The sequence below is a fragment of the Elephantulus edwardii genome, unplaced genomic scaffold, assembly GCF_000299155.1.
Source record: "Elephantulus edwardii isolate Elephantulus edwardi_28Jun2011 unplaced genomic scaffold, EleEdw1.0 scaffold00181, whole genome shotgun sequence".
NCBI lineage: Eukaryota > Metazoa > Chordata > Mammalia > Macroscelidea > Macroscelididae > Elephantulus > Elephantulus edwardii.
In genome coordinates, this window is record NW_006399931.1 from 1510515 (window position 1) to 1523986 (window position 13472).

General features: G+C 45.1%; 1 protein-coding gene across 1 annotated transcript in view; it reads right to left on the reverse strand.

Moving 5' to 3' along the window:
- Positions 1-13472, reverse strand: part of SND1 (staphylococcal nuclease and tudor domain containing 1) — a 531942-nt gene that overhangs the window by 221393 nt on the left and 297077 nt on the right. The gene's annotated exons all lie outside the window — the stretch shown is intronic.

A 13472-nucleotide genomic window follows, 5' to 3' on the forward strand; every position in this document is an offset into this window, starting at 1 on the left:
GCTGCAAAGAAACGACAGGAAAAAAGCTCTGATTGGGTTCCTGGTCACGGCAGCTGCCCCACTGAGTCCGCTTTCTGTCACTGGCTTAAGGAAACTTCTCCACTTGGGAACATGAAAGGTACCACAGTGAACAGAGAGAGCACTGCAAAGGGTGCGTGTCAGTAAGGACACACACGCGTGTGTTCTCTCCAGACCTAAGAAAGGACCTGTGATGGGAGGCAAACAGTAAGGAGAAATTTTCAATATTTTATGGTAGCAAACGCTGGAAAATGAGAGGCATATGATCTGATGGAGGAAGAGTGGTGGTTATGTCTTTCTTTGTGTCTGTCATAATTACACCAAAGGCCCCACTCAAACCATCTGGTTGGCTGCCCTTCAGGGAGGGAGAACAGTAAGCAAGAGGCTACTGTACCATATGCTATGCTTAGTGCGGTCTGAAAATGGAGTTAACTCTTAACACCCTGGCAATTCTCAGAGATTAGCACTCTGGAGGTGCTGGGAGCTGAACTAACTAGTCTGTGTGCATGCTTAAGCCACTTTAGGAATCTAGTTATCAAAACCCAGAAGGACGTAGCATTTTTTGGGGGGAGAAGAAGAAAAAACCACGTGCGGGTAGGGAAAGCAGGCAAGGATGCGGCGGCTGATTCTCTTCTCATTATGTGCCCCTCTGCTGCCTGTTTATCTTCTGCCAGCACGATATTAATATCTCCAAAGCACCACAGAATTAGCACTTCTCAAAATCCACTCCCACAAAGAGGCTGCTTTGCTGGCCACCTCGTCTCCTGAGTCACCGCAGAAGTGTGCTGGCAAACACTGCCATTATCACAGAGCTGGGGAAGGCAACCGCCATGAACCAGCAGATGTATATACTGATGTCCGGGGAGGATTTAACGACTGGTGTTACCCAGGAGGCCCAACACGGCACGTGAGAGGCTGCATCTACCAAGAAGCTAGAGAGAAGGCAGAGGAGTGGGCGGGCGGACAACTCCACGTCTGACAGGTGAAGATGTCTCTGTGATTTGAAATGCCAAAGGTACAAAGACATATTTGCTGTTGCATTTTGAATTCCCGAGGACTGACATTTGACAGTCAGTGCACAGGATCGAGAGGTGAGTGCAGTGATGGCCGAGTGGGCCCAGAAAAAGCACACAGGAAGGCTTCTGAATGGCAAGCCGGGGGCACCTCGCCAACACGCAGATGTCTTCTTGATCCACTCCTGCAGATGCCACTTAAGTGGACTCCCATGCTGGCCCCATGGCCAACCGAGCACCAAGGGCCCACTCTCTCGCCTTTTCACGGCCTCTGATGTTCCTTCCCTCTTTACCGGATCAGCAAAACATCAACAAACAAGTTGAGTTAGGCCTGTCATCACGAGGTTCCCCAGGCCCGAGACTCCGGCTCACTCCACCCGACTGCCTTCCCTCCCATCCTCAAAGCTGAGAGGCTCAACAGGGCTCTCTTAGCTGCCTTTTCCGTAATTGCAGATTTCCTCTGGAGGGAGCGTTAAGGCGCTGGTGCTTAGAGTCAGGCTAGTAAACACACACGAATCAGTAACAACCGTTGTTTATTGGGCACTTACTAAGTGCCAGGCCCCTGAGAATCCCATCCTGTGTGTGTTCTTGCAGAGGAGCGCTCCCCTGTGACAATTCCTCCCAGGGTAATGTAATGACTGATCCACCATCTACCTTCTCTGCTGAGGTGTGAGCTCTGAGAGGGCAAGGGGTCTCTATCTTCGTGCTTAGGGCCAGGAAAGGTACCTCCAAGCAAGACACTTTGGGGTGTGGGGTTTTGGTTTTTTTTGTTTTTAAAATCATTGGATCGTTTCTTTCATTCAAGATAAATAAATAAATAAATATAATTTAACATATTTGGCCAGATTATGGTACATTCTTTTAATTTTGCTTTAATACATCTTAATTTTTTTTTTTTAATGCAGTGTATCAAGAAACCACCTGATTGTGGTAGGAATACAACCTGACAACCTTATTTAGTATTTTAAGTATATTTTAAGCCAAGCTTGCTCAGCAGAGAATTAAGGGCAAAACCCTTCTGCATGGTTTACCTGCGTCTATCTTTCTCTTTCCCATTATCAAAGCCTGTGGAAGGGACACGGGATGGAATTAGCCCAGCTCCATGTGCTTCAGGGTCTCCTTCATTTCTCTTGGCGGCTAATGAAAGGTCAGGAGATTTTTCCCCCTTAGCCAAAGCCAGCTCAGCGTTGGACACCAGCGTGCTCATCAGATGCCCAGTAAGAGGAGACAGTATTAAACTGTGGGCCATGATATTATGCAGCTTTAAACAAATTTATAAGTTCTGCTTTCTTGAGTGTATCAGTAATTCTCATCCAATTACACATGTCTGATGCGAATGGCTAATTCACAATCAGCACGTAAAAAGGGGGCTAACAGGCTTGGACCTCTTAACAGGAAGTCATCTCTCTGTACCAGCTGGAAATACAAAGAGAATTAATGCTGGGACTGAAATGGCTTCTGTAAAAGGAGAGTAAGAGACTATGAGGAAAGAAAGGTGCTCTGGTGGTGCAGCATGTAGGGAGCTGCACTGCTAATTCAAAGACCCAATCCCTGTTGCCTGAATCCACAAGGGGATCTGAGGAAAAACAGATTGGCAGTCTCCTCTCGTGCGATTTACAGCCTCAGAAACTGAGTGGAGGGACATCTCTGAGTTGGTTCTAACTCAATGGTAAGGAGCTGCTTGCATTTTATTGGGAGGAGAGCAGTTTCCCTTAGATAAGACACAGCTCTCACACAGAGCTTATTACAAAGGGTCTACAACCAGTTGCTATCTCCCACTCCCCCCTCTGTAAAGGCAGCAGATTGTATGCTAATACAGCCTCACTATGTCTTTGAAACTAAGCAATACCTTGTTCAGCCCACATGGGGAAAAGGCATTCATCATAGAGGGGAGGATACACAGATTTCCATTTCTCCATGGTACCAGCAGTCATGAGATCAGGAAATGTACAGCACAGAAGAGTCAGCAGTGAAGGCCTCTCCAAAGTCCAAAAGGGCAATGATGTCAGTTTAAAGGCTGTGCCTGATTCAAGTCATAGTTTTTCCAATCACCTGCTATGCATTTGAGAGCTGGACAATGATTAAGAATGATAGGAGAATAATCAATGCCTTTGAATTGTGGTGCTGGAGAAGAGTACTAAATATCCCACGGACTACCAAAATAACACACACATATGTCTTAGAGAGAGGGCAACCAGAGTGCTTCTGAGAGGCAAGGATGGTCAAGCTTCATCTCACATGCTTTGGGCATGCTGTTAGGAGAGAGGTTGTTCCCTGGAGACAGACATCATGCTTAGACAGGTGGAATGTCAACAAGAGAGAGGAAGATCCTCAAGCAGCTGGACTGACAGTGACTGCTGCAATGGCTTTGAGTGTGTCAGAGATTTGGAGGATGACACAGGATAGGACAGGGTTCAGATCTGTTGTTCACAAGATTACGAGGAGTCGTACATCACTCAATGGCAACCGATAACAACAACAGACCACAGATTTTTATCCTTCCTGGACACCCCAACCAAACCATTGCTCAAAGTACAAACATCATATTGATAACTTGGAGAAGAGCGGTACCCCAAATTGCTCAGATTAGTCTGCTGTTTGCTTGTGTGTGAGTGTGTGTGTGCAAGAACAGTTAACTCTCAATCTAAACTTACAAAAATGTTATGTGTCAGGGAGCTCTGGTGGCCTAGTGGCAAGACGCTGCACTGCAATCCCAGAGGTACGCGGTTCAAATCCACCAGATGCTCTGCTGGAGAAGGAGGGAGCAATCTCCTGTACCAGTCAGATCTGATTTGATGGTACACGTAAAAATAATACAATAAAAATTAAAAAAAAAAAGTTATGTGTCTTACAAAGAACCACTCCCCCAAACCTCTTCCAAGAATCATTTGAGAGTTAACCGCTGCATTATCAATCCAGGTAGGTATTTTAGCGCACGTCAGAATAGTTTCCTATATATTAAACATCCATCTGAATTTACGCATCGCTATTACATAACCCGGAGCTGGACAATGACTAGGGAGGATAGAAGGAGAATTGATGCCTTTGAGCTGTGGTGTTAGAGAAGAGTATTGAATATACTATGGACTACTAAGAAAACGAGGGTTTTCCAGGTTTGTCCTGGAGAGGGTGAGGCCGGGCTGCTCCTTGGAGGCAAGGATTCTGAAGCTTCGTCTGACATACTTTGGATATGTTGTAAGGAGAGACCGGTCCTTAAAGAGGGACGTCATGCTTGGGAGGGTCATGCAGGAGAGGAAGACCCTCAATGAGAGGGAATGATTCAGTGACTGGGGAAACAGGGGTAGGTGTGTTGGAGATAGTGAGATTGGCACAGAATAGGGCGGGGTTTAGGGCTGTTGTATGAGTTGCTATGTTGCTATGAGTCACAGGCGACTCGATGGCACATAACAGCAACATTACCTAACCCACAAACCAAGCCTTGGTCTTCTTTAACTTTGCACACCCCACCAGGAAGACTCTACTGCCAGGAAAGGCTGGCATGACTGATAAGCTGCGGCTCGGGGAACCCCTCAATGGATGCACTAACACAGGAGCCACAAGATGGGCTTGAATCACCAAGACAGTGCAGGACTGCGCAGGGTTTTGTCCTTTTCATAGGTAAGACCCACAGGAGAGATGCCAGAACAATCTACAATTGCTCATCACATTTTGTCACCTGTCCCAGCCAGCTCTAGGTTGGAATCAGTGAGATGCTAGGTCTCTCCAGGCTGGAACAGCCCTTCAGTTTGTGACCTTCGTGGCCCCTGACACTTTATTTATTTTATTTTATTTATGTATTTAATCAATTTATGTATGTATGTATGTATTTTTATTTTATTTTATTTCAGTGAAGGCTCTTGACACTTTTGAAGAGCAAAGACCACTTATTCTGCAGACTGTCTCTCAATGTCCGATGGTCTGGTGCTTCTTAGCCATGAGAAGCAAGTCAGGACGCTCTGGCAACAGTATCACACACTGGCGCTGCCTGCCCCTTCCGACTCCTAGGACATGCTGCCGACTCCGATCCCTCAGTGCAGTGTCCACGCTTCTCCACTGGGAAGTTATTCGTTCCTTTATTGTAATGAATTGGTGATTTGTGAAGAGACACTTTGGAACTATGGAATTTTCATCCTTCATCAAAAAGACAAGTCCTTCATTTATTCTCATTCTATTCAAAGGGGCATAGATAGTCCACTTTTCTTGTTCATGTCGGCACACCAATAATTGCCAATTTTGCCAGGAGGATTTCCATCAATCTGGCTTCTGTGTCCATTGGCTAAATTCCCATCATTCTGTGAGCACTTCCTTACTTTCAGGCACAAGATGTTCTAGGTTTATCTCTCACCGTCTTTCCCAGCTCTGGAATTACTCATCTACCAACTCCTTCGAGAGTAAATCGGTATTTAGAAGCCACACTCTAGGCCCTAAGTATGCTCACTGCTTGTGGGTTGATGCTGGAACCAGGTCCTCTTGGTCGACAGATGCAGACCCCTCAGTACATGCAGTCTCGACACCGCCCCCCACCCCCATCTGTGCTTCTTTCTGTGCCTGTCTATGCCTACACAAGCCATGCATGGAAGTTCATGAATAGACCAATGGCTGCAGGATGCCAAAGCGACAGGCCCAGGGGTCGTGCTCTGCAACACATTCCTGCTCTCTCAGTTCCACCCAAGTTTCCCAAAGCTGCTGCATCCAGTGTCTGAGACAGGAGACAGGCCAGGCAAGCTTTCTGTGGGGAGACTGGGACTCCTTTGATGAGCAATTCAAAGATCCTTTATCAGCTCCATGGAAACCTTCTTAGAACAGGCCCTGAGTTTAGACTTCTACTGCCCACACTTCTTTCCCCTTCTCCCTCCTCCCCGGGGTTAGACGTGCACCACGGCCTCAGGACTGCCAGCCTCCTGCAGCTCCTCTCAGCTTCCTCACGAGGATTCTCCCGTGTACTCTCCTGCACATCTGAGTCCATCTGCCTCTCGGAGAACATGAACCGACATATCAGGAGTTCACAGATATCCCCAACTCCAAGCTAATACCACAGAGTTCATTCTCATTTTCTTCCCTTTCAATGTCCATACCTAACTTCCTTCACACCAGGGTAAAATGCAGGTCTCGCCATCCTTAGCACTTCCCCTTAACTAACCAATCAGCCTGCAGATAGCCAACCACATCACTGCTGGGCTGCACCCTTCCACGTGGACCAAATGGTTTTTTTCTTCAGTTCTCCAACATCAGCCACCACGGAGCCAGACACTAAAAGGACAGGGAGCCTCCGGAAAGACCGCTTCTTCATGAGAGAGACAGCCTAGAGGTGAGGCACAGGTCTGTCCAGTCACACTCACAGTGAAGAGAATACGCATTCCAACAACAAGAAACCAAATAATGCTGAAAACCACCATCCAACAAAATGAAACAGAAAGTCTCTACTCCCTCCTTCCTACACCTGCACTTTCCAGGATTTGTTGTCTATCAACAGGGATAATTTAAAGGGAATATGCTACTTGATAAAATAGAAGGGGAGTTTGAGGGTAAAGATATCAAGAGAGGGCACAGAGAAGAATTCTCTCACTTCCACACACATACACACTCTCATTCTCTTATCTGAAAAAGATAACAGATAACTGTCAATGGCTCAGGATCATAGATCCTTTTTATCTTGCTGTTTGAGCTTAACATTTTTCCACTTAAAACCCATCTACATTTTATCAGCAGCTGAAGTGTCCGTGGAGATTACCAAAGCAGATTTTTTTCCCCCTTAAGGCAAACAATGCATGAGTACAAATTCAGTATAAGGTAAATTCATAAAAATACCTCTGTAATATATTTTAGACAGTATTAAATAAAAGGACTGAAAAATAATTAATGGTGCAATTCACTGATAACAGTCAAGGCATCAACAAAGGCAAGTTTGTCACGTGTGCATACAGCACACTCTTAATGCTTGTGCCATTTCTTGTCTCATTTCTTGTATCAAAGGTCATCGCTTGATCACGTAATGTACGCCACAAGCCTGGGCCTCTGTCATCTCTGACACTCAGAGACGCCACTGTTGGGCTGGAAACTCTGCAACATTTGGTGTATCTTTGTTACCAAGACAGAGATTCTCACAGGGCTGGATAGAGCCCCACAGCTGCCAGAGTTTCACACTGCTCACTCGTATACCAGAAGGCTGATAGTACTTCTGAACAGCTGTACCCAGGAGGTCCTACTGCAGGCTGATCACAAGGGAAGCCACAAGGAGCTGACATGATTCCTTGCAACTAGGAGTAGAGACAAAAGAGGGGAGGTCACCACAGGTTTGGAGAAGAAAGGAGAAAGCTCAGAGAATTAGGATGTTATAATTTTCAGAAAACGTGGAGTGTCCACGCCACAAGGAATTGAGTATGTGTGTGAACTGCTCAGTGAGTAACAAGTCCCAGCACAAGGTTGCTTCAGCTCTTCTCTAGAAAGTCACACTAAGACCGACACAAATTCACGTTATTTGAGGTGGATATCTGGCAATATTAGGATTGATGATACACACTTAACTCTCACAAGTGATTAATAACAAACAAGGGGGGGGAAGAAAAACAAAGGGCAAGAGAAAAATGTTAGCTAGGAGAACTATTGAGCAATGAACAAGCATTCTGTTATATCGTTCTTTTTTAGTTAGGTCTCAAAAGAAGAAAACTCTATAAAATGGTAGTAATCTCTGATGCTACCCTGATGATGAGGGATCGCCCTCCAGCCTTCCAGCCCATCTTTTATCCCCCAGCTCGCACTGGGGGAATTTCTTGTGAATCTGGAATATTGAGTCTACACCCCTTTCCCCTTCTTCCCTTCAAATACCTCCAAGAAGAGCTTCCCACACAGCCAAGCAGTCTCTGGAGACTCAAGATGCAATTCTGGAGGCTTCAATAACTGGAAGCATCTGAGGGTGGGCACAGCATCCGTTACGGATTGGCCAGCCCTCTCTGCACTGTGTCCCCCTTTTTTCCCTTCCCCCTTGAGTGTACAGAATTCTAGAAATCACCCATTGATTTTTTTTCAAAAAATCTCTTCACCCGGGCAAACTCCTTTTTCGCATTAACAAGTCCTGCCACCAGAGCATCTGAAGAGTGACTTAGAGCCATTCCCAGCACTCCCCATGCAGATCGAACACAAAGAGAAAGATACAAATGCCTCCGTGTGCCCAGCCAGGCTTAGCAACTCGAGTGAAGTGAAGGGAAAAATCAATGCTTATCAAATCAAGGGTTGTTTGAAGGCACTTGGAGTCTTAGGGCAGGACATCCCTGCTCCAGGCTCTGAGAGTCCAGGGTAAGTGCCTTTGACAACTCACCAATCCACTGGTGGTCATGGCAACATAAGGCCTAGCAGGACTCACAGAGAAGCAGCCAGCCAGGCTCCCCGATGGGCAAGTGAAGGAACGGGGTTGATCTGAACAGCCTGAGAGGCAAATCAAGTGAGAAACGCTCTCAAACAAAACTCTGCGAACGTCTCTGCTCACATTTAATGAGCACTCAGCATCGGCACAGGGCTGTGATTCCAGACTCTGCTGTTCAGTCAGTGCGGAGGGCACTCTGTCGAGGTGATGGCTGGACTCCCAACAGCCAGAATTGGGTATGACGGTGTAGATTCTCTTGGTGCTTTAATGAATCCTAATCACACTTCCTCGTAGGAGGAGGGAGTGGAAAGGAAATAATGAAGACTGATGTAGACTTAGTCCAATTAGGAGAACCTAGAAAGAGGCAAGGTAAGAAGGAAACGGATGGAGACAAACATGGCAGGGAGGAATAACTGAAGGAGGAGAGAGAAAGGGAGGAGGGAGGAGAGAGAAAGAAAATAATAAGGATAAAAGCATTCTTTAAGAAGGTCACTGTTTTGCAAACAAACAGCTCCTGGGCTCCCTACAACACATGGGAACCCCAAGTCACCAGTGAGAGTAGGCTGACTCCCAAACACTGGCCAAAATATCACCTACATCAAAGGCCACGCCCCACACAGCATGTGCAGCTGCTCCTGCTTTGGGAAGAAGAAAGGGAAAAGCCAAGCCATTTAAGGACCTGGGTTTTAATAGTGGGTAATAAAAAGACATGTCCTCTTTAATCTCCTGTTATTGCTGTGCACCTGAGTCAGGAACCAACACACAGCTGATCCTTTAGCAGCTTTTCAGAGGCAGCAGATCGCACAGGAGGAGAGGGTCCATCGTTCCCCTGGGAGGATTCAAACCGTGTACTGTTGGGTTACTGGCACCTAAGAATACACAATTCCCTATTCCGAGGCATTGCTAAGTCATGTCATACCCGTTAAGAGTAGGGAAACACTTGTATCTCACACAGGGACATACCTGGGTCTCCTGAGAGAACAACTTAAGAGGTAGAGGAAAATAAAACAGAAATATACTCAAAGTCGTAGAATCACTTAGCCCACTCCATAAAGCTGGCGAGTAGAGTGTAATGTTGAAAATGTGGATCACAGTGATTTAGAAAGGGGAAGGGCAGCATGATACCAGGTACTTCGACCAAACAGCTATGCTTACTAAATAGACAATTTTATTCTGCCCCCGGGATTTCTGCAGTGCTGCAATCTTATTGCCACCTCTTCCTTGCTCGTTTCATTTATCACGCAATACCACGGCGATGGTTTTACAAGATGAGCAGAGCAGTGGCATTACACTCCATTGTGCCAACTCCTCTCTGAGTGACTTCCGAGTCAGCAAAATATTAGGGGTTGTTAGGCCAGTGATGAACTCTGACTGGCGGAGAAGAGACATACTAAATATAAGCTGCAATAAAAAAGATCCAGGCACCAAATAGATCATATTCCCTTCTCCTGCCCCTGCACCCCTCAGAACAAGGGAAGCAGTGAAGAAATAAAAGGGCTGGGGAACATAAGGAGAGTGCAAGGACTTATCTGCATACTGCATAACAGACAGAGTCTGCGAAGGGACAAACTCTCTCTACAGGACAAACACGCCTCCTTCCCAGGAGACACACAGTTCCTTCAAAAGCAATTAAAGTAATCAATTAAATATTAGCTCTAGCTCGAAGAAAACAAACCAGCTAATAAATATGTACATCTAATCTAGTTAAATTGCCAAACACAACCTGTTTTCCAAATGCCAAGTACTTATAGGACACAGCGATTTAGATGATTCATCATCATGCAAACCATTGGAATCTCACAAGTAAGAACTTACTTTCCTAGATTCAGATTTTCTCCCAAATATTCTAACTGTTAAGACTGTCACACTCCAAACCACCTAGGCTTGACATCTTCCTTATATTTGAATTGACACAACTTCCATATAAACGTTAACTTGAATCTGCCATGTTTTTTCCATTTCTCACATTGTCCCATGAACCACCTTAGGGTATGAGCCGGCCAGACAATCCTTAGCATGATCATGGACCATGTCTATGAAATTTTACATTACAAAGACAAATGTTAACTTACTACGTGATGATGGGGGAAAAGGGAGAAGGAAAGACAGAAAGGACGAAGGGTAGTAAGGAGAGACGGTAAGGAAAAAGGGAGTGTGTGTATATATGGAAGATTGATATTTAGGAGCTCCCTTTCAAATGCTTTATATTTTTAATCCATCTAATCTGCAAACCCACCAGAACATAAGAGATTACACACTACTGTTACTCACTAAACAGTGCCATCAGGATTTTAAATACCAGCAGAGTCACTACTGGTGGACAGGTCTAGGTGTATGTTTCAGCCAAAAACAGAACTAGGGTAAAGGGCTTGTCGATCTAGTTCTAAAACAAACAAGTGAAAATCTTATGAACAGTGGCGGACTACTCTCTGATGGAGTACTGGAAGTTGAGCCCCTCAGGTTGGAAAGCGCTCAAATTACACCTGGAAAGAGCTACCTTCTCAGTGGAGTCAACCTTACCGAGAGCATGCGTGGAGCACATCACCCTGGGTAGAGCAGAGGGTCAGTGAACAAAGAGGAAGAGCAGCAAGAAAAGGCACTGACACAGTGTCTGTGGCAACGGGCTCAATACAGTGACATCTGGGAGGGTGGCTTCGTCCTCCTGCACCCAGGCGGCTGCCGAGGCAGAAACAACCCACTGCAGGGAACAGCAATCTTCACACAACCCTGGGAAGGCAGAACTGCCATCACCCTTATTTTGGTGAGAAATCTGAGGCATAGCAAAGCTACAAAGCTCTTAAGTGGGAGACCTGTAATAGGAAAGATTACACAGAGGCTGGGGTGAGACTTGGCACTTCAGAGATGAAAAGGAACTCGTCAATCATTTTATCCAATCCCATAGCCGTAAAATATCACGGCGGAGCTGCGTCTGTTATCCTCTCTCAAAAGACAGCGGCAGGTTTAATGAACTGGACCATCTACCACAGAACGTGAAATTTACTCCTAGCAATGGAAGAGATAGTTAGAATACATGTCTGCAGAAACTAGAGTTAAACTATTTGAGACTGGCTACAAATAATCCTGTTAGTAAGTGGCAGAGCCAAGCTCAGCCGCCAGGCTTTCTGATTCCAAATATAGTTTTCTTTCAACTAAACAGTGACACAAATTAGGGAAGAGTAGATTATTCCACAAGCTACTCCAAAATCCTTTTTGATCCTGTTCTTTAGTCATTGGTCCACTTCTTTTTTTTTTTTAATTTTTTTTAAATTTTATTTTTTATTTGTTATACTCTTTATTTACAAAATTTGAATACATCGTTTTCCAGACCAGATTATTATCATTTCCCTTACACACACCTCCCTCCATTAAATTGTACAACCTTGGTTATCATTTTATTTTTATTTTTGGTGTAAGTTAACACAACAAACTAGATTCTGATTTCACTTTTATGCTTTATCTGGAGTTTATTATTCAAGATGGCTTTTCTAGCCACTGAATTTGACTTTGTAATGTGGATGGGCAGGAATATGCAAATACACGGCATGTTAGCCTATCCACAGGGGGACTGGTTAGTCTCACCAATCCACAAGGGGGTTGGTTAGCCTTGCTATTAAATTAAGTGGAGCCAGCAGCAGAGAGGACAGCCACTGAAGCAGCAGCAGCCAGAGAATGGAACACGTCCTTCGGGTCCAGAAATTCTTGCACCAGCCTTACCTATGGCGGCGGCAGACATAACTGAAGCAGAGGACCTGAGAGAACTGACATGAGACTGAGCTGAACGCTAACTTCGATGGGCCGAACAAGAGCTGAGCTAACAGCCTTTGTCCACGTGTGACGTGGGGAGGGAAGCCAATATTGGCAGGACTGAGAACTTCATAACACTGGCCTTAGGCCACAAGGCTCAAGGCTGAGGTGCCTGTGAGCACATTTTCAGGAGCTGCCCTGTCTGAACTCTGTTATTAAACTGGATTATAACCTTTTAACTTCCCCAGTATGGTTCTGTGTGGTCTGTGAGCTATCACCTCAGATTTTGGACCCAGAAAAGCAGTAAAAGCAACTGAGTAGAAAGAGATACAGGAGTGTGGGGGACACTGGAGTTTGTTGACGTTGACATCAACGGTTTCCCTCTGTGAAGTTGGCAAAGGTCAGACATGGCCATCCCCACATGGCCCTTGCTCTGTTAATGGTATTGTTCCTTGTCAATGCTTACATTTTCATATACTATGTTATTATTCTTATTATGTCCATTCTGGTTGTTCTGTTCCCATTAATATAGCTTCCCTGTTCCTAACCACTCTTCCTCCTAGGGTAAACGTGACCAACTTGTCTCAAATAGATAGTTATTTAAAAGACAGACAGTACTCATGGGTGCTATTGTTTCATTTATGAGCCACTCTATTATTTGGCTGACAGGTAACCTTTAGGAATGGGTTCAGTTCTAACTCTAAGGACATTTCAGGGTGAGAGTCTCAGAGGACCCTCTAATCTCCATCAGTCCAGCAGTCTGTGCAAATCTGATGTTTAGTTGATGTTCTTCTCTTCTATCGAAGACCATCTATTGTGTACCTGGTCAGAATGGTTTTTACTAGGAGCTGGGAACCATTTATTTCTTATGATCCCTGCAAATTAGCAAGTGAGCACACATAAGTCTATGCTTACCTTTACTCATGGGGTTACTCTACACTAGGTCTTGGGATAAATGAAGCCACAGCTTTATGAGTTTTCAGTCCTATAGATTGATTTCTTCTTTCCGTCCTTCTCTCTTTTGTTCCAGATATGTAGAGATCAATAGTTGTATCTTGAGGTGGCCACTTGCCAGCTTTTAAGACCCTAGAGACTACTCACTGAACTAGAACACTGTCTTTATGAATTATGTCAACTGACTGAGTTGCCTCCCAAAACTACAGTCCTAAGCCTTCAAACCCAGTTAATCAAACCTTCGAGGTATCTCGTTATATGCAGACTAGAACTACAGTGATGCCCTCATGTGCTTATTATATGCCTCATATAAGTATATACATATGCCTACAGCTATGACTATATATGGATAGATACATGTATACACTCACATGTGCCTTCTT